Consider the following 22,938-nt stretch of genomic DNA (forward strand, 5'->3'; position numbering starts at 1 on the left):
AATTCTTACCTCTTTTTTTTACCAAGTCTCAGCTCTGCAAGGTTTTAACATGGTTTGTCAAAATGCTCAGATTCTCTCATTTCCGTCTTTCAGGGAGGGTTCTGCCGCGGCTAGAACGAATAAACATGAAAAGAAAGCGACGGCGCAAAGGCGTGGGGGGAAAGAGCGAAAAACTGGATGGCCGAAGACAACAGAAAACCCGTAAAAGCGCACTAAACGTTCTCTTTAAGTTGCCCAGTGAAACGCCCATTCTCCGTCCTCCGGGATAGCCGTGATCGTATAGTGGTTAGTACCTTGCGTTGTGGCCGCAATAACCCAGGTTCGAATCCTGGTCACGGCAAAATTCTTACCTCTTTTTTTTACCAAGTCTCAGCTCTGCAAGGTTTTAACATGGTTTGTCAAATGCTCAGATTCTCTCATTTCCGTCTTTCAGGGAGGGTTCTGCCGCGGCTAGAACGAATAAACATGAAAAGAAAGCGACGGCGCAAAGGCGTGGGGGGAAAGAGCGAAAAACTGGATGGCCGAAGACAACAGAAAACCCGTAAAAGCGCACTAAACGTTCTCTTTAAGTTGCCCAGAGAAACGCCCATTCTCCGTCCTCCGGGATAGCCGTGATCGTATAGTGGTTAGTACCTTGCGTTGTGGCCGCAATAACCCAGGTTCGAATCCTGGTCACGGCAAAATTCTTACCTCTTTTTTTTACCAAGTCTCAGCTCTGCAAGGTTTTAACATGGTTTGTCAAAATGCTCAGATTCTCTCATTTCCGTCTTTCAGGGAGGGTTCTGCCGCGGCTAGAACGAATAAACATGAAAAGAAAGCGACGGCGCAAAGGCGTGGGGGGAAAGAGCGAAAAACTGGATGGCCGAAGACAACAGAAAACCCGTAAAAGCGCACTAAACGTTCTCTTTAAGTTGCCCAGTGAAACGCCCATTCTCCGTCCTCCGGGATAGCCGTGATCGTATAGTGGTTAGTACCTTGCGTTGTGGCCGCAATAACCCAGGTTCGAATCCTGGTCACGGCAAAATTCTTACCTCTTTTTTTTACCAAGTCTCAGCTCTGCAAGGTTTTAACATGGTTTGTCAAAATGCTCAGATTCTCTCATTTCCGTCTTTCAGGGAGGGTTCTGTCGCGGCTAGAACGATTAAACATGAAAAGAAAGCGACGGCGCAAAGGCGTGGGGGGAAAGAGGGAGAACATGGATGGCCGAAGACAAAAGAAAACCCGTAAAAGCGCACTCAACGTTCTCTTTAAGTTGCCCAGTGAAACGCCCATTCTCCGTCCTCCGGGATAGCCGTGATCGTATAGTGGTTAGTACCTTGCGTTGTGGCCGCAATAACCCAGGTTCGAATCCTGGTCACGGCAAAATTTCTACCTCTTTTTTTTTTACCAAGTCTCAGCTCTGCACGGTTTTAACAAGGTTTGTCACAATGCTCAGATTCTCTCATTTCCGTTATTCAGGAAGGGTTCTGCAACGGCTAGAACAAATAAACATGAAAAGAAAGCGACCGCGCACAGGCGTGGGGGAAAGAGGGAGAACCTGGATGGCCGAAGACAAAAGAAAACCCGTAAAAGCGCACTCAACGTTCTCTTTAAGTTGCCCAGTGAAACGCCCATTCTCCGTCCTCCGGGATAGCCGTGATCGTATAGTGGTTAGTACCTTGCGTTGTGGCCGCAATAACCCAGGTTCGAATCCTGGTCACGGCAAAATTTCTACCTCTTTTTTTTTTACCAAGTCTCAGCTCTGCACGGTTTTAACAAGGTTTGTCACAATGCTCAGATTCTCTCATTTCCGTTATTCAGGAAGGGTTCTGCAACGGCTAGAACAAATAAACATGAAAAGAAAGCGACCGCGCACAGGCGTGGGGGAAAGAGCGAAAAACTGGATGGCCGAAGACAACAGAAAACCCGTAAAAGCGCACTAAACGTTCTCTTTAAGTTGCCCAGTGAAACGCCCATTCTCCGTCCTCCGGGATAGCCGTGATCGTATAGTGGTTAGTACCTTGCGTTGTGGCCGCAATAACCCAGGTTCGAATCCTGGTCACGGCAAAATTCTTACCTCTTTTTTTTACCAAGTCTCAGCTCTGCAAGGTTTTAACATGGTTTGTCAAAATGTTCAGATTTTCTCATGTCCGTCTTTCAAGAAGGGTTCTGCCGCGGCTAGAACGAATAAACATGAAAAGAAAGCGACGGCGCAAAGGCGTGGGGGAAAGAGCGAAAAACTGGATGGCCGAAGACAAAAGAAAACCCGTAAAAGCGCACTAAACGTTCTTTTTAAGTTGCCCAGAGAAACGCCCATTCTCCGTCCTCCGGGATAGCCGTGATCGTATAGTGGTTAGTACCTTGCGTTGTGGCCGCAATAACCCAGGTTCGAATCCTGGTCACGGCAAAATTTCTACCTCTTTTTTTTTTACCAAGTCTCAGCTCTGCACGGTTTTAACAAGGTTTGTCACAATGCTCAGATTCTCTCATTTCCGTTATTCAGGAAGGGTTCTGCAACGGCTAGAACAAATAAACATGAAAAGAAAGCGACCGCGCACAGGCGTGGGGGAAAGAGGGAGAACCTGGATGGCCGAAGACAAAAGAAAACCCGTAAAAGCGCACTCAACGTTCTCTTTAAGTTGCCCAGAGAAACGCCCATTCTCCGTCCTCCGGGATAGCCGTGATCTTATAGTGGTTAGTACCTTGCGTTGTGGCCGCAATAACCCAGGTTCGAATCCTGGTCACGGCAAAATTTTTACCTCTTTTTTTTTACCAAGTCTCAGCTCTGCAAGGTTTTAACATGGTTTGTCAAAATGCTCAGATTCTCTCATTTCCGTCTTTCAGGGAGGGTTCTGCCGCGGCTAGAACGAATAAACATGAAAAGAAAGCGACGGCGCAAAGGCGTGGGGGAAAGAGCGAAAAACTGGATGGCCGAAGACAAAAGAAAACCCGTAAAAGCGCACTCAACGTTCTTTTTAAGTTGCCCAGCGAAACGCCCGTTCTCCGTCCTCCGGGATAGCCGTGATCGTATAGTGGTTAGTACCTTGCGTTGTGGCCGCAATAACCCAGGTTCGAATCCTGGTCACGGCAAACTTTTTACCTCTTTTTTTTACCAAGTCTCAGCTCTGTAAGGTTTTGACATGGTTTGTCAAAATGCTCAGATTCTCTCATTTCCGTCTTTCAGGGAGGGTTCTGCCGCGGCTAGAACGAATAAACATGAAAAGAAAGCGACGGCGCAAAGGCGTGGGGGGAAAGATGGAGAACCTGGATGGCGGAAGACAAAAGAAAACCCGTAAAAGCGCACTCAACGTTCTCTTTAAGTTGCCCAGCGAAACGCCCATTCTCCGTCCTCCGGGATAGCCGTGATCGTATAGTGGTTAGTACCTTGCGTTGTGGCCGCAATAACCCAGGTTCGAATCCTGGTCACGGCAAACTTTTTACCCCTTTTTTTTTACCAAGTCTCAGCTCTGCAAGGTTTTAACATGGTTTGTCAAAATGCTCAGATTCTCTCATTTCCGTCTTTCAGGGAGGGTTCTGTCGCGGCTAGAACGATTAAACATGAAAAGAAAGCGACGGCGCAAAGGCGTGGGGGAAAGAGCGAAAAACTGGATGGCCGAAGACAAAAGAAAACCCGTAAAAGCGCACTCAACGTTCTCTTTAAGTTGCCCAGTGAAACGCCCATTCTCCGTCCTCCGGGTAACCGTGATCGTATAGTGTTTAGTACCTTGCGTTGTGGCCGCAATAACCCAGGTTCGAATCCTGGTCACGGCAAAATTTCTACCTCTTTTTTTTTACCATGTCGCAGCTCTGCACGGTTTTAACATGGTTTGTCACAATGCTCAGATTCTCTCATTTCCGTCTTTCAGGGAGGGTTCTGTCGCGGCTAGAACGAATAAACATGAAAAGAAAGTGACGGCGCAAAGGCGTGGGGGAAAGAGCGAAAAACTGGATGGCCGAAGACAAAAGAAAACCCGTAAAAGCGCACTCAACGTTCTCTTTAAGTTGCCCAGTGAAACGCCCATTCTCCGTCCTCCGGGATAGCCGTGATCGTATAGTGGTTAGTACCTTGCGTTGTGGCCGCAATAACCCAGGTTCGAATCCTGGTCACGGCAAACTTTTTACCTCTTTTTTTTACCAAGTCTCAGCTCTGCAAGGTTTTAACATGGTTTGTCAAAATGCTCAGATTCTCTCATTTCCGTTTTTCAGGAAGGGTTCTGCCGTGGCTAGAACGAATAAACATGAAAAGAAAGCGACCGCGCACAGGCGTGGGAGAAAGAGGGAGAAACTGGATGGCCGAAGATAAAAGAAAACCCGTAAAAGCGCACTGAACGTTCTCTTCAAGTTGCCCAGCGAAACGCCCATTCTCCGTCCTCTGGGATAGCCGTGATCGTATAGTGGTTAGTACCTTGCGTTGTGGCCGCAATAACCCAGGTTCGAATCCTGGTCACGGCAAACTTTTTACCTTTTTTTTTACCATGTCGCAGCTCTGCACGGTTTTAACATGGTTTGTCACAATGCTCAGATTCTCTCATCTCCGTTTTTCAGGAAGGGTTCTGCTGCGGCTAGAACGAATAAACATGAAAAGAAAGCGACAGCGCAAAGGCGCGGGGGGAAGAGGGAGAAACTGGATGGCCGAAGACGAAAGAAAACCCGTAAAAGCGCACTCAACGTTCTCTTCAAGTTGCCCAGCGAAACGCCCATTCTCCGTCCTACGGGATAGCCGTGGATTCCACTTCCAGCTTTCGAGCGATACGGTCGCGGAATGTTCGGCTCCGACGGAGTGGTATCAGCGGCCCGACCGGGCCGCGGTGACAGGGTTTTTGCGCCTAGCGCCGACGATTATCAGGTGATTTTGCCCAATCTGCCTTCCGGACGCATCGCTGCGAATACCGTTTTCATGCATGGTGATCCGAGAGCCCGGCCTTACCGCGTCGAAGACTACAGGGACACTTTGGCCAAGCTTGGTGCGCTCGACGACGTTTTGGCGTTGGGGGCGTATCAAATGAACCACGTATGGGCTGTGACACCTACGAGTGCTGAGGCTGCTCGGAAGTTGCTCTCCGCCGTCGATGTGAAGGTAAAGGATCGCCCATGTTTGCTCATTGACCCAAATAACCGCGAGGTTCGCTTGAAGCTTCACTGGCTGCTGCACGGCGTGACCGACGAAGACGTACGTGTTGCCTTGACTCCCTATGGGAAAGTGTTCGAAGTGAAACGGGAGAAGTGGCGAGCTCCGGGCATCACAGAAAAGGGCTCAACGACGCGGTCTGTGGGACTAAAGCTGCACTCCGACGTCAAGGTGGATGACATTCCGCACCAGCTCAAGATTGCCGGAGAGCTGACTCTCGTTGTCGTTCCAGGCCGTGCACCATTGTGCCTACGGTGCAAGAGTACCGGTCACATACGTCGCGACTGCCGAGTACCCCGCTGCAGTCGTTGTCGCCGCTTCGGCCACGAAGACGCCGACTGCGCGAAGACATATGCCAGTGTGACTGGACCAGCGCAGGAAAGTGATGCACTGGAGCACCTCATGGACGAAGCAGACTCGGAAGAAACAGCAGGAGTTAACCCGAGCTGTGCTGTGGAAGATGGGTCGTCATGCCGTCAAGAAGAGGGCGTGTGTGAAACACTAGGTAAGCCCGACGCCGGGCTTCCATATGAAGGCGTAGGCGAAAGTAGTGAAAAGGTGGATGCAAGCAGCACCGGCGACACGTGTCTTGGCTCAGCAGACGAGACCCCCTCCGAGGCTGAACCAATGACTGGGATTGGAAGCGACAGTGGCACTGTGACGGGGAAGCGTCCCCGTGACGAAGGGAAAAAAGACAAGGGCACCACTGCCGCCTCGCCGGACGAACCACCCGCCAAGACGACTCCCGCTCGGCGGCCTACCATCCGGCCACGGCCAAACATTTCGTCGGAGCGCAAGACGGCGGAAACGCCGCCTTCGCCAACTTAAGGACTGTACTGGGACAAGGTGTTCAGGAAGGAATTGCAGTTGTAAGGTAAGCGCCATGCCCCTGGGTTTTTCGTAGCCTTACAATGGTGCAAATAGAAAATTCAATCCGTGTGGCCACTTTAAATGTGCGTGGCCTGGCCTCACGGAGAAAACAATGTCAACTTTATCGGCTAGTAAGTGACCTCGACCTTGACATATTGGCAGTCCAAGAGACTAAAGTCCATGGTGACGATGAAACTGGGGGCATGGTGCGCCAATTCTTGCCGCGGTATTCTGTTGTAGTTAGCCATGCCATAGGGACTTCTTCTGGTTGCGTTTTGTTCGTCAGACAGAGTCTGGGTGCTAAAGTAGAAGCGTCAACGTCATGTCCGTCTGGTCGGCTCATTGTTTGTGATCTTTTGTTTTCGGGATTGGAATGGCGCGTAATATGCTTGTACGCACCGACTGTCACTGACGAAAGACGCATATTTTTCGAACAACTGAAGCAGTATACCAAATGTAATAGGCTCCTAATCATTATTGGCGATTTCAACTGCGTCCTTTCAGCCAAAGACAAAACTAGCGAACGACCTTACAGGGATGCAAGTACGGCTGTCTTAAGCGATATGGTAAGAGAACATGGTTTGGAGGATGTGGCTGAATGTCTCGGTGGTGGCCGGACTATGCAGTACACCCACTTTCAGGCAGCCAGCCATGCCCGACTAGATAGGGCGTACGTGAGTGTAGAATTGGTACCGATTTGCAAGGCATACCGTGTTAACGCCGTTTCATTTAGTGACCACTGCTTGGTTAGCTTTGTAGTAGCTAGCACGAAAGAAACGAAAAGGGCCTTCGAGTGGCAACTATGGAAATTGAATTCGAATCTGCTGAGTGATGAAAAATTTATGGAGGAAGTAATGACGGAAGTTGAAAAAATGAAAGTTCGCAGTAAAAAGACGTTTAGAGAAAAATGGGAGAACTTCAAGCAGGTCGTTAAATTGAAGGCTTTGGAACGCTCGAGCGCTATAAGCAGAGTAAAAGGAGCAGAAGAAAAGCTCATGCGCAGAAACCTGGAAAAATTGCTCCTCGAAGAATGTAGATTGCCCGGCATGTTTCTTGAAGATATTCGCGCGTTGAAAAGTAAAATTGAGCGGTTCGATGTCGAAAGATACCGCGGTGCTATGGTTCGGGCAAGAGCCGAGCGACTGATAACGGCAGAAGCACCGTCAAAAAGGGCGTTGGGCTCAGAAAAGTGGCATGCGCGTCGTAATCAGATAACAGAAATTGAACACGAGGGTGAGGTCAGCGATGTCGCAGATGTTATCGAGCGTGCTTTCTTTGAGCACTTCAATGGTTTATTCGCCGCCAGCTCAGTTGATGTCGATCGTTTTAAAAAAGATTTTTTACCGCTGATGCCGAAGCTTGACAATAATGCAAAAGAATTATTGGAGGAACCCATTTCGGAAGAGGAAGTTAACAGTGCTATTGAAAGTATGCATCCCGGGAAATCGCCTGGCCCTGATGGTCTGACTTCCGCCTTTTATAAGTGTTTCAAGTTTGAAATAACACCAGTCTTAGCCGACGTTTATAATGAGGCATTCGAGCTGAAAATATTACCCCCGTCCTTTTCATCATCTCACACTGTTCTTATACCAAAATCGGAAGACCCCGTTGCACTGCGCAAAGTAAATTCTTACCGCCCAATCTGCCTCACTAGTGGAGATTACAAGATATTCATGAAAATCCTAGCTAAAAGGTTGCAAACAGTCATTACGGAGCTCGTGGGGCCGCATCAGACGTGCGGCATTAAAGGTCGAACTATCCTCACGAATATACACGCAGCCCGGAGCATCCTCGAATGTTGCGACGCTATTGGTGCGCGAGTCGCAATGCTGCAAATCGACCTCGAGAAGGCTTTTGACAGGGTGCCTCATGAAATTCTGCTGTGCATCCTAGATTATGTGAATTTAGGGAAAATAATCAAAGAGGGGGTTGTCATGGCGTACCGAGACTGCTCAACGCGGCTAATCGTTAACAAGGTGGTGGGGAAGCGCATCCCAGTCAAGCGTTCGGTCCGTCAGGGTTGTCCTCTCTCACCGTTATTGTTTTGTTTGTACATAGAGTCCTTTTGTTTGAGTGTCATAAAGAATGACTGTGTTCGTGGGTTTAAACTGCACGAGGTTGAAGTCCGACTGTTGGCGTATGCGGACGATATTGCCATTTTTTGCGCGGACTCTGACAGCATAGCAGATGCTGTCAAATGCGTTACTAACTTCTGTGCTGCAAGTGGCAGCGCTGTAAACTGGGGAAAATGCCTTGGCTTTTGGCACGGTGACTGGGCAGAAACCCCAGACAGTTTTGCCAGCATAAGGTTTGTTACGACACCGGTGAAATACTTGGGTGCCCCCCTCGAATGCTACAAAGACAGCGACTCGTACTGGAGGAGCCAAGTGGATAACCTGCGGGAAAGAGTGAACAAGTGGAATGGCTGGAATTGGTCTATGTTTTCTAAAGCCACAATTTGCAACATATTCTTAGTGAGTAAAATTTGGTATATCTTACAAGTCTTACATTGTTCAAGGGTAAACATCCAAAAATTTCACCGTGTGTTCGCTGTCTTTGTGTGGGAATCGTCTTGGGAAAGATCGAGTCGGACCAATTTATTTCTTCGAGTGCGAAATGGAGGACTCGGCTTGTCGCATTTGTTTTTAAGACAGGTAGTCAATCGGTTTTGTTTCTTTAGAGACGTCGACAACCCATTCCTTCGCACTGTCTGTCAACTTCGCCTGGGGCAACACTTGCCTAACATGGTTGTATCAACCTGCAGCGTACCTGGTGGTGTTTATGGCTTTCTCCGCGAAGTTGTACTTTCTTGTAGGTTTTTGTCAGTGCGGTTTTCACTTGAATACTTGAGTCAAGTTCGACGAAGAAAGTTGTACAAGGACCTACGTGATATGTTTTTACCAGTGCCTTTGTATCGGTCCCTTTACAATGTATGCCATGGCCACACTGTACTAAAGCGCGTCAAGGCGATGAAAATATCGCCAGGTGCTAAGAATTTCTTTTTTAAATTACATACCGGTACGCTGACCGTCAAAACCTGGATGGCTGCAAAGGGGTTTTACGTTCCTTGGGGCACGCATTGCATAATATGCAGAAAGGAGGAGACAATTGAGCATGTATTCATTGACTGCTGGGATGCTGTTTTTCTTTGGGACGTGCTCCAGCGCACGATCAAAAAAGACTTCCCCATTGATGCATATGGCATCCGCTATTTGCAAATACAAAGTGACGACGGTACCCCATATGATATGATAATGCTTATGGCTCTTCATAGCATTTGGAAATCCAGGATGGCAGCCATGCACTTTGATGTAGATGCACGAGCACCCACCCAGTACTTCAAAGAGTATATAAGAAATTTTGTGGATGAACAAAAGTTGGAGGAATTCCCCCCAGAATGGTTGCCGCGCGTCGAATTACTATCGACGATAAAAACATTTTAACAGATGCGTGGCCACATCGTTTGAGCCATGGTTTTTACAATGTTTTGGATTGTGTTGTGTAATTATCAGTTAATATGTGTATTGTTTATGTGAGCCGAAAACAGGCAATAAAGAAAAAACAAAAAAAAAATACGGGATAGCCGTGATCGTATAGTGGTTAGTACCTTGCGTTGTGGCCGCAATAACCCAGGTTCGAATCCTGGTCACGGCAAAATTTTTACCTCTTTTTTTTTACCAAGTCTCAGCTCTGCAAGATTTTAACATGGTTTGTCACAATGCTCAGATTCTCTCATTTCCGTTTTTCAGGAAGGGTTCTGCCGCGGCTAGAACGAATAAACATGAAAAGAAAGCGACGGCGCACAGGCGCGGGGGGGAAAGAGGGAGAAACTGGATGGCCGAAGACAAAAGAAAACCCGGAAAAGCGCATTGAACGTTCTCTTTAAGTTGCCCAGCGAAACGCCCATTCTCCGTCCTCCGGGAGAGCCGTGATCGTATAGTGGTTAGTACCTTGCGTTGTGGCCGCAATAACCCAGGTTCGAATCCTGGTCACGGCAAACTTTTTACCTCTTTTTTTTACCATGTCGCAGCTCTGCACGGTTTTAACATGGTTTGTCACAATGCTCAGATTCTCTCATTTCCGTTTTTCAGGAAGGGTTCTGCCGCAGCAAGAACGAATAAACATGAAAAGAAAGCGACGGCGCAAAGGCGTGGGGGAAAGAGCGAGAAACTGGATGGCTGAAGACGAAAGAAAACCCGTAAAAGCGCACTCAACGTTCTTTTTAAGTTGCCCAGCGAAACGCCCATTCTCCGTCCTCCAGGATAGCCGTGATCGTATAGTGGTTAGTACCTTGCGTTGTGGCCGCAATAACCCAGGTTCGAATCCTGGTCACGGCAAACTTTTTACCTCTTTTTTTTACCATGTCGCAGCTCTGCACGGTTTTAACATGGTTTGTCACAATGCTCAGATTCTCTCATTTCCGTTTTTCAGGAAGGGTTCTGCCGCAGCAAGAACGAATAAACATGAAAAGAAAGCGACGGCGCAAAGGCGTGGGGGAAAGAGCGAGAAACTAGATGGCTGAAGACGAAAGAAAACCCGTAAAAGCGCACTCAACGTTCTCTTTAAGTTGCCCAGCGAAACGCCCATTCTCCGTCCTCCAGGATAGCCGTGATCGTATAGTGGTTAGTACCTTGCGTTGTGGCCGCAATAACCCAGGTTCGAATCCTGGTCACGGCAAAATTTTTACCTGTTTTTTTTACCAAGTCTCAGCTCTGCATGGTTTTAACATGGTTTGTCACAATGCTCAGATTCTCTCATTTCCGTTTTTCAGGAAGGGTTTTGCCGCGGCTAGAACAAATAAACATGAAAAGAAAGCGACGGCGCAAAGGCGTGGGGGAAAGAGCGAGAAACTGGATGGCTGAAGACAAAAGAAAACCCGTAAAAGCGCACTCAACGTTCTCTTTAAGTTGCTCAGCGAAACGCCCATTCTCCGTCCTCCGGGAGAGCCGTGATCGTATAGTGGTTAGTACCTTGCGTTGTGGCCGCAATAACCCAGGTTCGAATCCTGGTCACGGCAAAATTTTTACCTGTTTTTTTTACCAAGTCTCAGCTCTGCATGGTTTTAACATGGTTTGTCACAATGCTCAGATTCTCTCATTTCCGTTTTTCAGGAAGGGTTTTGCCGCGGCTAGAACAAATAAACATGAAAAGAAAGCGACGGCGCACAGGCGCGGGGGGGAAAGAGGGAGAAACTGGATGGCCGAAGACAAAAGAAAACCCGGAAAAGCGCATTGAACGTTCTCTTTAAGTTGCCCAGCGAAACGCCCATTCTCCGTCCTCCGGGAGAGCCGTGATCGTATAGTGGTTAGTACCTTGCGTTGTGGCCGCAATAACCCAGGTTCGAATCCTGGTCACGGCAAAATTTTTACCTCTTTTTTTTTACCAAGTCTCAGCTCTGCAAGGTTTTAACATGGTTTGTCAAAATGCTCAGATTCTCTCATTTCCGTCTTTCAGGGAGGGTTCTGCCGCGGCTAGAACGAATAAACATGAAAAGAAAGCGACGGCGCAAAGGCGTGGGGGGAAAGAGGGAGAACCTGGATGGCCGAAGACAAAAGAAAACCCGTAAAAGCGCACTCAACGTTCTCTTTAAGTTGCCCAGCGAAACGCCCATTCTCCGTCCTCCGGGATAGCCGTGATCGTAAAGTGGTTAGTACCTTGCGTTTTGGCCGCAATAACCCAGGTCCGAATCCCAGTCACGGCAAAATTTTACCTCTTTTTTTTACCAAGTCTCAGCTCTGCATGGTTTTAACATGGTTTGTTACAATGCTCAGATTCTCTCACTTTCGTTTTTCAGGAAGGGTTCTGCCGTGGCTAGAACGAATAAGCATGAAAACAAAGCGACGGCGCAAAGGCGTGGGGGAAAGAGCGAGAAACTGCATGGCCGAAGACAAAAGAAAACCCGCAAAAGCGCACTCAACGTTCTCTTCAAGTTGCCCAGCGAAACGCCCATTCTCCGTCCTCCGGGATAGCCGTGATCGTAAAGTGGTTAGTACCTTGCGTTGTGGCCGCAATAACCCAGGTTCGAATCCTGGTCACGGCAAAATTTTTACCTCTTTTTTTTACCAAGTCTCAGCTCTGCATGGTTTTAACATGGTTTGTCACAATGCTCAGATTCTCTCATTTCCGTTTTTCAGGAAGGGTTCTGCCGTGGCTAGAACGAATAAACATGAAAAGAAAGCGAAGGTGCAAAGGCGTGGGGGGAAAGAGGGAGAACCTGGATGGCCGAAGACAAAAGAAAACCCGTAAAAGCGCACTCAACGTTCTCTTTAAGTTGCCCAGCAAAACGCCCATTCTCCGTCCTCCGGGATAGCCATGATCGTATAGTGGTTAGCACCTTGCGTTGAGGCCGCAATAACCCAGGTCCGAATCCCAGTCACGGCAAAATTTTTAGCTCTTTTTTTACCAAGTCTCAGCTCTGCAAGGTTTTAACATGGTTTGTCAAAATGTTCAGATTCTCTCATTTCCGTTTTTCAGGAAGGGTTCTGCCGCAGCTAGAACGAATAAACATGAAAAGAAAGCGACGGTGCAAAGGCGTGGGGGGAAAGAGGGAGAACCTGGATGGCCGAAGACAAAAGAAAACCCGTAAAAGCGCACTCAACGTTCTCTTTAAGTTGCCCAGCGAAACGCCCATTCTCCGTCCTCCGGGATAGCCGTGATCGTATAGTGGTTAGTACCTTGCGTTGTGGCCGCAATAACCCATGTCCGAATCCTCGTCACGGCAAAATTGTTACCTCTTTTTTTTACCAAGTCTCAGCTCTGCAAGGTTTTAACATGGTTTGTCAAAATGCTCAGATTCTCTCATTTCCGTCTTTCAGGGAGGGTTCTGCCGCGGCTAGAACGAATAAACATGAAAAGAAAGCGACGGCGCAAAGGCGTGGGGGGAAAGAGGGAGAACCTGGATGGCCGAAGACAAAAGAAAACCCGTAAAAGCGCACTCAACGTTCTCTTTAAGTTGCCCAGCGAAACACACATTCTCCGTCCTCCGGGATAGCCGTGATCGTATAGTGGTTAGTACCTTGCGTTGTGGCCGCAATAACCCAGGTTCGAATCCTGGTCACGGCAAAATTTTTACCTCTTTTTTTTTACCAAGTCTCAGCTCTGCAAGGTTTTAACATGGTTTGTCACAATGCTCAGATTCTCTCATTTCCGTTTTTCAGAAAGGGTTCTGCCGCGGCTAGAACGAATAAACATGAAAAGAAAGCGACCGCGCAAAGGCGTGGGGGAAAGTGCGAGAAACTGGATGGCCGAAACAAAACCCGTAAAAGCGCACTCAACGTTCTCTTTAAGTTGCCCAGCGAAACACCCATTCTCCGCCCTCCAGGATAGCCGGGATCGTATAGTGGTTAGTACCTTGCGTTGTGGCCGCAATAACCCAGGTTCGAATACTGGTCACGGCAAAATTTTTACCTCTTTTTTTTTTACCAAGTCTCAGCTCTGCAAGGTTTTAACATGGTTTGTCAAAATGCTCAGATTCTCTCATTTCCGTCTTTCAGGGAAGGTTCTGCCGCGGCTAGAACGAATAAACATGAAAAGAAAGCGACGGCGCAAAGGCGTGGGGGGAAAGAGGGAGAACCTGGATGGCCGAAGACAAAAGAAAACCCGTAAAAGCGCACTCAACGTTCTCTTTAAGTTGCCCAGCGAAACACACATTCTCCGTCCTCCGGGATAGCCGTGATCGTATAGTGGTTAGTACCTTGCGTTGTGGCCGCAATAACCTAGGTTCGAATCCTGGTCACGGCAAAATTTTTACCTGTTTTTTTTACCAAGTCTCAGCTCTGCAAGGTTTTAACATGGTTTGTCACAATGTTCAGATTCCCTCATTTCCGTTTTTCAGGAAGGGTTCTGCCGCGGCTAGAACGAATAAACATGAAAAGAAAGCGACCGCGCAAAGGCGTGGGGGAAAGTGCGAGAAACTGGATGGCCGAAACAAAACCCGTAAAAGCGCACTCAACGTTCTCTTTAAGTTGCCCAGCGAAACACCCATTCTCCGCCCTCCAGGATAGCCGGGATCGTATAGTGGTTAGTACCTTGCGTTGTGGCCGCAATAACCCAGGTTCGAATACTGGTCACGGCAAAATTTTTACCTCTTTTTTTTTACCAAGTCTCAGCTCTGCAAGGTTTTAACATGGTTTGTCAAAATGCTCAGATTCTCTCATTTCCGTTTTTCAGGAAGGGTTCTGCCGCAGCTAGAACGAATAAACATGAAAAGAAAGCGACGGTGCAAAGGCGTGGGGGGAAAGAGGGAGAACCTGGATGGCCGAAGACAAAAGAAAACCCGTAAAAGCGCACTCAACGTTCTCTTTAAGTTGCCCAGCGAAACGCCCATTCTGCGTCCTCCGGGATAGCCGTGATCGTAAAGTGGTTAGTACCTTGCGTTGTGGCCGCAATAACCCAGGTTCGAATCCTGGTCACGGCAAAATTTTTACCTCTTTTTTTTACCAAGTCTCAGCTCTGCATGGTTTTAACATGGTTAGTCACAATGCTCAAATTCTCTCATTTCCGTCTTTCAGGGAGGGTTCTGCCACGGCTAGAACGAATAAACATGAAAAGAAAGCGACGGCGCAAAGGCGTGGGGGGAAAGAGGGAGAACCTATATGGCCCAAGACAAAAGAAAACCCGTAAAAGCGCACTCAACGTTTTCTTTAAGTTGCCCAGCGAAACGCCCATTCTCAGTCCTCCGGGATAGCCGTGATCGTATAGTGGTTAGTACCTTGCGTTGTGGCCGCAATAACCCAGGTTCGAATCCTGGTCACGGCAAAATTTTTACCTCTTTTTTTGACCAAGTCTCAGCTCTGCAAGGTTTTAACGTGGTTTGTCAAAATGCTCAGATTCTCTCATTTCCGTCTTTCAGGGAGGGTTCTGCCGCGGCTAGAACGAATAAACATGAAAAGAAAGCGACGGCGCAAAGGCGTGGGGGGAAAGAGGGAGAACCTGGATGGCCGCAGACAAAAGAAAACCCGTAAAAGCGCACTCAACGTTCTCTTTAAGTTGCCCAGCGAAACGCCCATTCTCCATCCTCCGGGATAGCCGTGATCGTATAGTGGTTAGTACCTTGCGTTGTGGCCGCAATAACCCAGGTTCGAATCCTGGTCACGGCAAAATTTTTACCTCTTTTTTTTTTACCAAGCCTCAGCTCTGCAAGGTTTTAACATGGTTTGTTAAAATGCTTAAATTCTCTCATTTCCGTTTTTCAGGAAGGGTTCTGCCGCGGCTAGAACGAATAAATATGAAAAGAAAGCGACGGCGCACAGGCGGGGGGGGGGGGGGGGGAAGAGGGAAAAACTGGATGGCCGAAGACAAAAGAAAACCCGTAAAAGCGCACTCAATGTTCTCTTTAAGTTGCCCAGCGAAACGCCCATTCTCCATCCTCCGGAATAGCCGTGATCGTATAGTGGTTAGTACCTTGCGTTGTGGCCGCAATAACCCAGGTTCGAATCCTGGTCACGGCAAAATTTTTACCTCTTTTTTTTACGAAGTCACAGCTCTGCATGGTTTTAACATGGTTTGTCACAATGCTCAGATTCTCTCATTTCCGTTTTTCAGGAAGGGTTCTGCCGCAGCAAGAACGAATAAACATGAAAAGAAAGCGACGGCGCAAAGGCGTGGGGGAAAGAGCGAGAAAGTGGATGGCTGAAGACGAAAGAAAACCCGTAAAAGCGCACTCAACGTTCTTTTTAAGTTGCCCAGCGAAACGCCCATTCTCCGTCCTCCAGGATAGCCGTGATCGTATAGTGGTTAGTACCTTGCGTTGTGGCCGCAATAACCCAGGTTCGAATCCTGGTCACGGCAAAATTTTTACCTGTTTTTTTTACCAAGTCTCAGCTCTGCATGGTTTTAACATGGTTTGTCACAATGCTCAGATTCTCTCATTTCCGTTTTTCAGGAAGGGTTTTGCCGCGGCTAGAACAAATAAACATGAAAAGAAAGCGACGGCGCAAAGGCGTGGGGGAAAGAGCGAGAAACTGGATGGCTGAATACAAAAGAAAACCCGTAAAAGCGCACTCAACGTTCTCTTTAAGTTGCCCAGCGAAACGCCCATTCTCCGTCCTCCGGGAGAGCCGTGATCGTATAGTGGTTAGTACCTTGCGTTGTGGCCGCAATAACCCAGGTTCGAATCCTGGTCACGGCAAAATTTTTACCTCTTTTTTTTTACCAAGCCTCAGCTCTGCAAGGTTTTAACATGGTTTGTCAAAATGCTCAGATTCTCTCATTTCCGTCTTTCAGGGAGGGTTCTGCCGCGGCTAGAACGAATAAACATGAAAAGAAAGCGACGGCGCAAAGGCGTGGGGGGAAAGAGGGAGAACCTGGATGGCCGAAGACAAAAGAAAACCCGTAAAAGCGCACTCAACGTTCTCTTTAAGTTGCCCAGCGAAACGCCCATTCTCCGTCCTCCGGGATAGCCGTGATCGTAAAGTGGTTAGTACCTTGCGTTTTGGCCGCAATAACCCAGGTCCGAATCCCAGTCACGGCAAAATTTTTACCTCTTTTTTTTACCAAGTCTCAGCTCTGCATGGTTTTAACATGGTTTGTTACAATGCTCAGATTCTCTCACTTTCGTTTTTCAGGAAGGGTTCTGCCGTGGCTAGAACGAATAAGCATGAAAACAAAGCGACGGCGCAAAGGCGTGGGGGAAAGAGCGAGAAACTGCATGGCCGAAGACAAAAGAAAACCCGCAAAAGCGCACTCAACGTTCTCTTCAAGTTGCCCAGCGAAACGCCCATTCTCCGTCCTCCGGGATAGCCGTGATCGTAAAGTGGTTAGTACCTTGCGTTGTGGCCGCAATAACCCAGGTTCGAATCCTGGTCACGGCAAAATTTTTACCTCTTTTTTTTACCAAGTCTCAGCTCTGCATGGTTTTAACATGGTTTGTCACAATGCTCAGATTCTCTCATTTCCGTTTTTCAGGAAGGGTTCTGCCGTGGCTAGAACGAATAAACATGAAAAGAAAGCGAAGGTGCAAAGGCGTGGGGGGAAAGAGGGAGAACCTGGATGGCCGAAGACAAAAGAAAACCCGTAAAAGCGCACTCAACGTTCTCTTTAAGTTGCCCAGCGAAACGCCCATTCTCCGTCCTCCGGGATAGCCATGATCGTATAGTGGTTAGCACCTTGCGTTGTGGCCGCAATAACCCAGGTCCGAATCCCAGTCACGGCAAACTTTTTAGCTCTTTTTTTTACCAAGTCTCAGCTCTGCAAGGTTTTAACATGGTTTGTCAAAATGCTCAGATTCTCTCATTTCCGTTTTTCAGGAAGGGTTCTACCGCAGCTAGAACGAATAAACATGAAAAGAAAGCGACGGTGCAAAGGCGTGGGGGGAAAGAGGGAGAACCTGGATGGCCGAAGACAAAAGAAAACCCGTAAAAGCGCACTCAACGTTCTCTTTAAGTTGCCCAGCGAAACGCCCATTCTCCGTCCTCCGGGATAGCCGTGATCGTATAGTGGTTAGTACCTTGCGTTGTGGCCGCAATAACCCATGTCCGAATCCTCGTCACGGCAAAATTGTTACCTCTTTTTTTTACCAAGTCTCAGCTCTGCAAGGTTTTAACATGGTTTGTCAAAATGCTCAGATTCTCTCATTTCCGTCTTTCAGGGAGGGTTCTGCCGCGGCTAGAACGAATAAACATGAAAAGAAAGCGACGGCGCAAAGGCGTGGGGGGAAAGAGGGAGAACCTGGATGGCCGAAGACAAAAGAAAACCCGTAAAAGCGCACTCAACGTTCTCTTTAAGTTGCCCAGCGAAACACACATTCTCCGTCCTCCGGGATAGCCGTGATCGTATAGTGGCTAGTACCTTGCGTTGTGGCCGCAATAACCCAGGTTCGAATCCTGGTCACGGCAAAATTTTTACCTCTTTTTTTTACCAAGTCTCAGCTCTGCAAGGTTTTAACATGGTTTGTCACAATGCTCAGATTCTCTCATTTCCGTTTTTCAGAAAGGGTTCTGCCGCGGCTAGAACGAATAAACATGAAAAGAAAGCGACCGCGCAAAGGCGTGGGGGAAAGTGCGAGAAACTGGATGGCCGAAACAAAACCCGTAAAAGCGCACTCAACGTTCTCTTTAAGTTGCCCAGCGAAACACCCATTCTCCGCCCTCCAGGATAGCCGGGATCGTATAGTGGTTAGTACCTTGCGTTGTGGCCGCAATAACCCAGGTTCGAATACTGGTCACGGCAAAATTTTTACCTCTTTTTTTTTACCAAGTCTCAGCTCTGCAAGGTTTTAACATGGTTTGTCAAAATGCTCAGATTCTCTCATTTCCGTCTTTCAGGGAAGGTTCTGCCGCGGCTAGAACGAATAAACATGAAAAGAAAGCGACGGCGCAAAGGCGTGGGGGGAAAGAGGGAGAACCTGGATGGCCGAAGACAAAAGAAAACCCGTAAAAGCGCACTCAACGTTCTCTTTAAGTTGCCCAGCGAAACACACATTCTCCGTCCTCCGGGATAGCCGTGATCGTATAGTGGTTAGTACCTTGCGTTGTGGCCGCAATAACCTAGGTTCGAATCCTGGTCACGGCAAAATTTTTACCTGTTTTTTTTACCAAGTCTCAGCTCTGCAAGGTTTTAACATGGTTTGTCACAATGTTCAGATTCTCTCATTTCCGTTTTTCAGGAAGGGTTCTGCCGCGGCTAGAACGAATAAACATGAAAAGAAAGCGACCGCGCAAAGGCGTGGGGGAAAGTGCGAGAAACTGGATGGCCGAAACAAAACCCGTAAAAGCGCACTCAACGTTCTCTTTAAGTTGCCCAGCGAAACACCCATTCTCCGCCCTCCAGGATAGCCGGGATCGTATAGTGGTTAGTACCTTGCGTTGTGGCCGCAATAACCCAGGTTCGAATACTGGTCACGGCAAAATTTTTACCTCTTTTTTTTACCAAGTCTCAGCTCTGCATGGTTTTAACATGGTTAGTCACAATGCTCAAATTCTCTCATTTCCGTCTTTCAGGGAGGGTTCTGCCACGGCTAGAACGAATAAACATGAAAAGAAAGCGACGGCGCAAAGGCGTGGGGGGAAAGAGGGAGAACCTGGATGGCCCAAGACAAAAGAAAACCCGTAAAAGCGCACTCAACGTTTTCTTTAAGTTGCCCAGCGAAACGCCCATTCTCAGTCCTCCGGGATAGCCGTGATCGTATAGTGGTTAGTACCTTGCGTTGTGGCCGCAATAACCCAGGTTCGAATCCTGGTCACGGCAAAATTTTTACCTTTTTTTTTGACCAAGTCTCAGCTCTGCAAGGTTTTAACATGGTTTGTCAAAATGCTCAGATTCTCTCATTTCCGTCTTTCAGGGAGGGTTCTGCCGCGGCTAGAACGAATAAACATGAAAAGAAAGCGACGGCGCAAAGGCGTGGGGGGAAAGAGGGAGAACCTGGATGGCCGCAGACAAAAGAAAACCCGTAAAAGCGCACTCAACGTTCTCTTTAAGTTGCCCAGCGAAACGCCCATTCTCCATCCTCCGGGATAGCCGTGATCGTATAGTGGTTAGTACCTTGCGTTGTGGCCGCAATAACCCAGGTTCGAATCCTGGTCACGGCAAAATTTTTACCTCTTTTTTTTTTACCAAGCCTCAGCTCTGCAAGGTTTTAACATGGTTTGTTAAAATGCTTAAATTCTCTCATTTCCGTTTTTCAGGAAGGGTTCTGCCGCGGCTAGAACGAATAAATATGAAAAGAAAGCGACGGCGCACAGGCGGGGGGGGGGGGGGGAGAAGAGGGAAAAACTGGATGGCCGAAGACAAAAGAAAACCCGTAAAAGCGCACTCAATGTTCTCTTTAAGTTGCCCAGCGAAACGCCCATTCTCCATCCTCCGGGATAGCCGTGATCGTATAGTGGTTAGTACCTTGCGTTGTGGCCGCAATAACCCAGGTTCGAATCCTGGTCACGGCAAAATTTTTACCTCTTTTTTTTACGAAGTCACAGCTCTGCATGGTTTTAACATGGTTTGTCACAATGCTCAGATTCTCTCATTTCCGTTTTTCAGGAAGGGTTCTGCCGCAGCAAGAACGAATAAACATGAAAAGAAAGCGACGGCGCAAAGGCGTGGGGGAAAGAGCGAGAAACTGGATGGCTGAAGACGAAAGAAAACCCGTAAAAGCGCACTCAACGTTCTTTTTAAGTTGCCCAGCGAAACGCCCATTCTCCGTCCTCCGGGAGAGCCGTGATCGTATAGTGGTTAGTACCTTGCGTTGTGGCCGCAATAACCCAGGTTCGAATCCTGGTCACGGCAAAATTTTTACCTCTTTTTTTTTACCAAGCCTCAGCTCTGCAAGGTTTTAACATGGTTTGTCAAAATGCTCAGATTCTCTCATTTCCGTCTTTCAGGGAGGGTTCTGCCGCGGCTAGAACGAATAAACATGAAAAGAAAGCGACGGCGCAAAGGCGTGGGGGGAAAGAGGGAGAACCTGGATGGCCGAAGACAAAAGAAAACCCGTAAAAGCGCACTCAACGTTCTCTTTAAGTTGCCCAGCGAAACGCCCATTCTCCGTCCTCCGGGAGAGCCGTGATCGTATAGTGGTTAGTACCTTGCGTTGTGGCCGCAATAACCCAGGTTCGAATCCTGGTCACGGCAAAATTTTTACCTCTTTTTTTTTACCAAGCCTCAGCTCTGCAAGGTTTTAACATGGTTTGTCAAAATGCTCAGATTCTCTCATTTCCGTCTTTCAGGGAGGGTTCTGCCGCGGCTAGAACGAATAAACATGAAAAGAAAGCGACGGCGCAAAGGCGTGGGGGGAAAGAGGGAGAACCTGGATGGCCGAAGACAAAAGAAAACCCGTAAAAGCGCACTCAACGTTCTCTTTAAGTTGCCCAGCGAAACGCCCATTCTCCGTCCTCCGGGATAGCCGTGATCGTAAAGTGGTTAGTACCTTGCGTTTTGGCCGCAATAACCCAGGTCCGAATCCCAGTCACGGCAAAATTTTTACCTCTTTTTTTTACCAAGTCTCAGCTCTGCATGGTTTTAACATGGTTTGTTACAATGCTCAGATTCTCTCACTTTCGTTTTTCAGGAAGGGTTCTGCCGTGGCTAGAACGAATAAGCATGAAAACAAAGCGACGGCGCAAAGGCGTGGGGGAAAGAGCGAGAAACTGCATGGCCGAAGACAAAAGAAAACCCGCAAAAGCGCACTCAACGTTCTCTTCAAGTTGCCCAGCGAAACGCCCATTCTCCGTCCTCCGGGATAGCCGTGATCGTAAAGTGGTTAGTACCTTGCGTTGTGGCCGCAATAACCCAGGTTCGAATCCTAGTCACGGCAAAATTTTTACCTCTTTTTTTTACCAAGTCTCAGCTCTGCATGGTTTTAACATGGTTTGTCACAATGCTCAGATTCTCTCATTTCCGTTTTTCAGGAAGGGTTCTGCCGTGGCTAGAACGAATAAACATGAAAAGAAAGCGAAGGTGCAAAGGCGTGGGGGGAAAGAGGGAGAACCTGGATGGCCGAAGACAAAAGAAAACCCGTAAAAGCGTACTCAACGTTCTCTTTAAGTTGCCCAGCGAAACGCCCATTCTCCGTCCTCCGGGATAGCCATGATCGTATAGTGGTTAGCACCTTGCGTTGTGGCCGCAATAACCCAGGTCCGAATCCCAGTCACGGCAAAATTTTTAGCTCTTTTTTTTACCAAGTCTCAGCTCTGCAAGGTTTTAACATGGTTTGTCAAAATGCTCAGATTCTCTCATTTCCGTTTTTCAGGAAGGGTTCTGCCGCAGCTAGAACGAATAAACATGAAAAGAAAGCGACGGTGCAAAGGCGTGGGGGGAAAGAGGGAGAACCTGGATGGCCGAAGACAAAAGAAAACCCGTAAAAGCGCACTCAACGTTCTCTTTAAGTTGCCCAGCGAAACGCCCATTCTCCGTCCTCCGGGATAGCCGTGATCGTATAGTGGTTAGTACCTTGCGTTGTGGCCGCAATAACCCAGGTCCGAATCCCAGTCACGGCAAAATTTTTACCTCTTTTTTTTACCAAGTCTCAGCTCTGCAAGGTTTTAACATGGTTTGACAAAATGCTCAGATTCTCTCATTTCCGTTTTTCAGGAAGGGTTCTGCCGCAGCTAGAACGAATGAACATGAAAAGAAAGCGACGGTGCAAAGGCGTGGGGGGAAAGAGGGAGAACCTGGATGGCCGAAGACAAAAGAAAACCCGTAAAAGCGCACTCAACGTTCTCTTTAGGTTGCCCAGCGAAACGCCCATTCTCCGTCCTCCGGGATAGCCGTGATCGTATAGTAGTTAGTTCCTTGCGTTGTGGCCGCAATAACCCAGGTTCGAATCCTGGTCACGGCAAAATTTTTACCTCTTTTTTTTACGAAGTCACAGCTCTGCATGGTTTTAACATGGTTTGTCACAATGCTCAGATTCTCTCATTTCCGTTTTTCAGGAAGGGTTCTGCCGCAGCAAGAACGAATAAACATGAAAAGAAAGCGACGGCGCAAAGGCGTGGGGGAAAGAGCGAGAAACTGGATGGCTGAAGACGAAAGAAAACCCGTAAAAGCGCACTCAACGTTCTTTTTACGTTGCCCAGCGAAACGCCCATTCTCCGTCCTCCGGGATAGCCGTGATCGTATAGTGGTTAGTACCTTGCGTTGTGGCCGCTATAACCCAGGTTCGAATCCTGGTCACGGCAAAATTTTTACCTCTTTTTTTTACCAAGTCTCAGCTCTGCATGGTTTTAACATGGTTTGTCACAATGCTCAGATTCTCTCATTTCCGTTTTTCAGGAAGGGTTTTGCCGCGGCTAGAACAAATAAACATGAAAAGAAAGCGACGGCGCAAAGGCGTGGGGGAAAGAGCGAGAAACTGGATGGCTAAAGACGAAAGAAAACCCGTAAAAGCGCACTCAACGTTTTCTTTAAGTTGCCCAGCGAAACGCCCATTCTCAGTCCTCCGGGATAGCCGTGATCGTATAGTGGTTAGTACCTTGCGTTGTGGCCGCAATAACCCAGGTTCGAATCCTGGTCAAGGCAAAATTTTTACCTCTTTT

The 22,938-nt window shown here is 48.0% G+C and overlaps 1 protein-coding gene and 31 non-coding genes across 33 annotated transcripts in view; 31 read left to right on the forward strand and 1 right to left on the reverse strand.

Annotated features, from left to right (window-relative positions):
- Positions 1 to 22,938, reverse strand: part of Sarm (sterile alpha and armadillo motif) — a 264,254-nt gene that overhangs the window by 211,374 nt on the left and 29,942 nt on the right. The window lies entirely within an intron of this gene.
- On the forward strand, positions 269 to 340 carry TRNAH-GUG (transfer RNA histidin (anticodon GUG)). Its single transcript has one exon. It is a non-coding gene; the product is annotated as a tRNA-His (tRNA).
- On the forward strand, positions 609 to 680 carry TRNAH-GUG (transfer RNA histidin (anticodon GUG)). The gene has a single exon. It is a non-coding gene; the product is annotated as a tRNA-His (tRNA).
- TRNAH-GUG (transfer RNA histidin (anticodon GUG)) lies at positions 950 to 1,021 on the forward strand. The gene has a single exon. It is a non-coding gene; the product is annotated as a tRNA-His (tRNA).
- TRNAH-GUG (transfer RNA histidin (anticodon GUG)) lies at positions 1,291 to 1,362 on the forward strand. The gene has a single exon. It is a non-coding gene; the product is annotated as a tRNA-His (tRNA).
- TRNAH-GUG (transfer RNA histidin (anticodon GUG)) lies at positions 1,633 to 1,704 on the forward strand. The gene has a single exon. It is a non-coding gene; the product is annotated as a tRNA-His (tRNA).
- TRNAH-GUG (transfer RNA histidin (anticodon GUG)) lies at positions 1,975 to 2,046 on the forward strand. The gene has a single exon. It is a non-coding gene; the product is annotated as a tRNA-His (tRNA).
- Positions 2,315 to 2,386, forward strand: TRNAH-GUG (transfer RNA histidin (anticodon GUG)). Its single transcript has one exon. It is a non-coding gene; the product is annotated as a tRNA-His (tRNA).
- On the forward strand, positions 2,998 to 3,069 carry TRNAH-GUG (transfer RNA histidin (anticodon GUG)). Its single transcript has one exon. It is a non-coding gene; the product is annotated as a tRNA-His (tRNA).
- TRNAH-GUG (transfer RNA histidin (anticodon GUG)) lies at positions 3,339 to 3,410 on the forward strand. The gene has a single exon. It is a non-coding gene; the product is annotated as a tRNA-His (tRNA).
- TRNAH-GUG (transfer RNA histidin (anticodon GUG)) lies at positions 4,020 to 4,091 on the forward strand. The gene has a single exon. It is a non-coding gene; the product is annotated as a tRNA-His (tRNA).
- Positions 4,360 to 4,431, forward strand: TRNAH-GUG (transfer RNA histidin (anticodon GUG)). Its single transcript has one exon. It is a non-coding gene; the product is annotated as a tRNA-His (tRNA).
- On the forward strand, positions 9,560 to 9,631 carry TRNAH-GUG (transfer RNA histidin (anticodon GUG)). The gene has a single exon. It is a non-coding gene; the product is annotated as a tRNA-His (tRNA).
- TRNAH-GUG (transfer RNA histidin (anticodon GUG)) lies at positions 9,903 to 9,974 on the forward strand. The gene has a single exon. It is a non-coding gene; the product is annotated as a tRNA-His (tRNA).
- TRNAH-GUG (transfer RNA histidin (anticodon GUG)) lies at positions 10,243 to 10,314 on the forward strand. Its single transcript has one exon. It is a non-coding gene; the product is annotated as a tRNA-His (tRNA).
- Positions 10,583 to 10,654, forward strand: TRNAH-GUG (transfer RNA histidin (anticodon GUG)). The gene has a single exon. It is a non-coding gene; the product is annotated as a tRNA-His (tRNA).
- Positions 10,923 to 10,994, forward strand: TRNAH-GUG (transfer RNA histidin (anticodon GUG)). The gene has a single exon. It is a non-coding gene; the product is annotated as a tRNA-His (tRNA).
- TRNAH-GUG (transfer RNA histidin (anticodon GUG)) lies at positions 11,265 to 11,336 on the forward strand. Its single transcript has one exon. It is a non-coding gene; the product is annotated as a tRNA-His (tRNA).
- On the forward strand, positions 12,968 to 13,039 carry TRNAH-GUG (transfer RNA histidin (anticodon GUG)). The gene has a single exon. It is a non-coding gene; the product is annotated as a tRNA-His (tRNA).
- TRNAH-GUG (transfer RNA histidin (anticodon GUG)) lies at positions 13,646 to 13,717 on the forward strand. The gene has a single exon. It is a non-coding gene; the product is annotated as a tRNA-His (tRNA).
- TRNAH-GUG (transfer RNA histidin (anticodon GUG)) lies at positions 14,663 to 14,734 on the forward strand. Its single transcript has one exon. It is a non-coding gene; the product is annotated as a tRNA-His (tRNA).
- On the forward strand, positions 15,004 to 15,075 carry TRNAH-GUG (transfer RNA histidin (anticodon GUG)). The gene has a single exon. It is a non-coding gene; the product is annotated as a tRNA-His (tRNA).
- TRNAH-GUG (transfer RNA histidin (anticodon GUG)) lies at positions 15,355 to 15,426 on the forward strand. Its single transcript has one exon. It is a non-coding gene; the product is annotated as a tRNA-His (tRNA).
- Positions 15,695 to 15,766, forward strand: TRNAH-GUG (transfer RNA histidin (anticodon GUG)). The gene has a single exon. It is a non-coding gene; the product is annotated as a tRNA-His (tRNA).
- Positions 16,035 to 16,106, forward strand: TRNAH-GUG (transfer RNA histidin (anticodon GUG)). The gene has a single exon. It is a non-coding gene; the product is annotated as a tRNA-His (tRNA).
- On the forward strand, positions 17,740 to 17,811 carry TRNAH-GUG (transfer RNA histidin (anticodon GUG)). Its single transcript has one exon. It is a non-coding gene; the product is annotated as a tRNA-His (tRNA).
- On the forward strand, positions 18,416 to 18,487 carry TRNAH-GUG (transfer RNA histidin (anticodon GUG)). Its single transcript has one exon. It is a non-coding gene; the product is annotated as a tRNA-His (tRNA).
- TRNAH-GUG (transfer RNA histidin (anticodon GUG)) lies at positions 19,091 to 19,162 on the forward strand. Its single transcript has one exon. It is a non-coding gene; the product is annotated as a tRNA-His (tRNA).
- Positions 19,432 to 19,503, forward strand: TRNAH-GUG (transfer RNA histidin (anticodon GUG)). Its single transcript has one exon. It is a non-coding gene; the product is annotated as a tRNA-His (tRNA).
- Positions 19,783 to 19,854, forward strand: TRNAH-GUG (transfer RNA histidin (anticodon GUG)). The gene has a single exon. It is a non-coding gene; the product is annotated as a tRNA-His (tRNA).
- On the forward strand, positions 20,123 to 20,194 carry TRNAH-GUG (transfer RNA histidin (anticodon GUG)). Its single transcript has one exon. It is a non-coding gene; the product is annotated as a tRNA-His (tRNA).
- On the forward strand, positions 20,465 to 20,536 carry TRNAH-GUG (transfer RNA histidin (anticodon GUG)). The gene has a single exon. It is a non-coding gene; the product is annotated as a tRNA-His (tRNA).

This window comes from Rhipicephalus microplus, chromosome 3, assembly GCF_043290135.1.
Source record: "Rhipicephalus microplus isolate Deutch F79 chromosome 3, USDA_Rmic, whole genome shotgun sequence".
Taxonomy (NCBI): Eukaryota; Metazoa; Arthropoda; class Arachnida; order Ixodida; family Ixodidae; genus Rhipicephalus; species Rhipicephalus microplus.